The 2,146-nt window shown below is 32.7% G+C and overlaps 1 long non-coding RNA gene across 1 annotated transcript; it reads left to right on the top strand.

Moving 5' to 3' along the window:
* Positions 1-268: 268 nt before the first annotated feature.
* LOC132719891 (uncharacterized) lies at positions 269-1,720 on the top strand. Its single transcript, XR_009624280.1, has 2 exons — positions 269-665; positions 1,602-1,720. It is a non-coding gene; the product is annotated as an uncharacterized LOC132719891 (long non-coding RNA).
* Positions 1,721-2,146: the final 426 nt, after the last annotated feature.

Genomic DNA, 2,146 nt, shown 5'->3' with positions numbered 1-2,146 from the left:
CTGAGCCAGTTTTTTTGTCATATGAATAGTTTTGTAACAAAAAATATCTCTTTAAAAAATGATGTAACATTTATTTAAATGGGAACTGTAAATATTTTTACCTGCAGCCATAGACAAATGCATAAGTTTTCAGAAAATGTATTATTTTACTGATTTTGATATCTGGTTAATAAGTTTTACTTGCTACAAGTTTTAAGTTTAGCAGGCACGCGTGAAATTTTAACTGGCTAGGAAGAAGCCATTCTCTGTTATCTATGTCTCAGTTAGAATATGATTTTTAATAAAGTAAGAAAATGCATTTAAATACAATGTATGTCAAAACAGATCCAGATAAAATAATATCCTTTTTTCAGATGTATAACCATCATTGTTTTTTTATCATTTACTGTTTCAACTGCTTGTCATAACGAGGCTTTGAATCTTGGCTATCGGTTTCATCTTCATTGGCCTTGTATTGCTTTACGGTCGTGACTTGCTCTAATAAAAAGTAAATTTAATCTGCAGAAACTATTTTAAGGCTTTGTTCTAATCTGATAAATGTGAATGTATTAAAATGTTGATTTATATTTAAACAGGTGAACATTTGGTTGGACCATTTGACGAGTGTTTCTGCCAACAGAAAACGGGGCAAGGCAAAGGCGTCCGTGACACGGTCTTTGAAAAAGGTATTCAGGCACAATGACATTATGAGTTGAATTTCATAAATGATTGCCTCAACATTAAATGAGTCTGAGGCCAAAAAAACTCTTTTTTCTGAAAGCCATACAAAACATAAGGGGTATTGCACTTCTGTGGTCTATATATGTGTATTTTATCATTGACATGGTGGGGAATCATTGATATGGTGACCTGTGAAGTAACATGGTATCTTAAAGTCCCATTATGCATTTTAAACTTTATTTGAAATAAAAGAGTATTCAGTTCCACACCAATGACATGAAGTAGAATTCTGATGTAAAAATTTGCATTTGATTTCTTAAAGACATGAAAGAAAATCTTCGAAATACGCTATAAATATATTGCGCTCATGTAGCGCAAATGTAATAATTGGAGGTATGTTTGGATGAAAAAATAATTTCTGAAGAATAGTAATGCGGAAATGAGCCATTTTCTTCAATAAGAGGATAAGTATGATATGTTTATTCAGTAATTGAAATTTTACTCACAAAAGCATTATGTTTCTTTAAACTTAAAATTGGTGGATTCTCCTGAAAAAGCACAATATTGTTTATAATGTCACTGGGGGCTACTGCAAGTCCTGTCAGTTACGCATACTCCAAAATATTTTCTGTTAAACAAAGATATTGAAAAAATTCTCACATGGACACCAGAATCTTAAAGATTATCAATTGCTGCAATACCATGTCATGTGGTCTCCATATCACATGATTCCCCACCATAATTGCAAGATTAGTTTGATAGACTTAGTACCAGCAGAATTGTTAGAAAATAATGTGTTTTCAAAAAAACGAAAAACAAAATTCAGTACCATTTTTGTTCCAATAGAATTAAAAACAACCTACTGTTTTATCTATCAAAGATATATATTTGAAATCTTTGTTAAGTTGTGCTACTAAATTATTAATTTTTAAACAATCCAGGTTCAAGCTTCTATCCAGGCCCAAGCTCCTATCAAGGTTCAAGCTCCTATATATCCCGACTCAAGCTCCCATCCAGGCTCCTGCTCCTATCCAGGCTCTTGAGGAAAGTGCACCAGATTGTGAGTACACCATGCAACTTAGCTTAAGAAAATTATGTCAGTTTTTTTGTAGCTTTGTGTTCATTGTGAGCTATAATTGTCGTTTCTCCATGAAACTTGGTCAAAATGTTTGACTGAAATCTCGGCAAAGTTCAAGGTTGGGTCATGTGGGGTCACTAGGTCAAATCTTAGAAAAAGAATGCAAACACTTTAGAGGCCACATTTTTGGCCCATTTGTCATTAACCTTAGTGTAATTTTTCAACTCTATGAAATCTAGAACATGTTCAAAATTAGGTCATGAGGGGTCAAAAATTAAGTCATTAGGTCAAATCTTAGAACATTTTTGGTCCAATTTAAATGAAACTTAATAAATTTGAAACCTTAAAGATTATAAAAATGCCCTCTATTTCAGACAAACAATGTGGAAGTGTCCAGGTTTGGCCGCA

Source organism: Ruditapes philippinarum, unplaced genomic scaffold (genome assembly GCF_026571515.1).
Source record: "Ruditapes philippinarum isolate M1 unplaced genomic scaffold, ASM2657151v2 ctg2933_1_1_1_1, whole genome shotgun sequence".
NCBI lineage: Eukaryota > Metazoa > Mollusca > Bivalvia > Venerida > Veneridae > Ruditapes > Ruditapes philippinarum.
The sequence above is the reverse complement of the archived record's forward strand: the minus strand, read 5'-3'. Positions and strand labels throughout refer to the sequence as shown.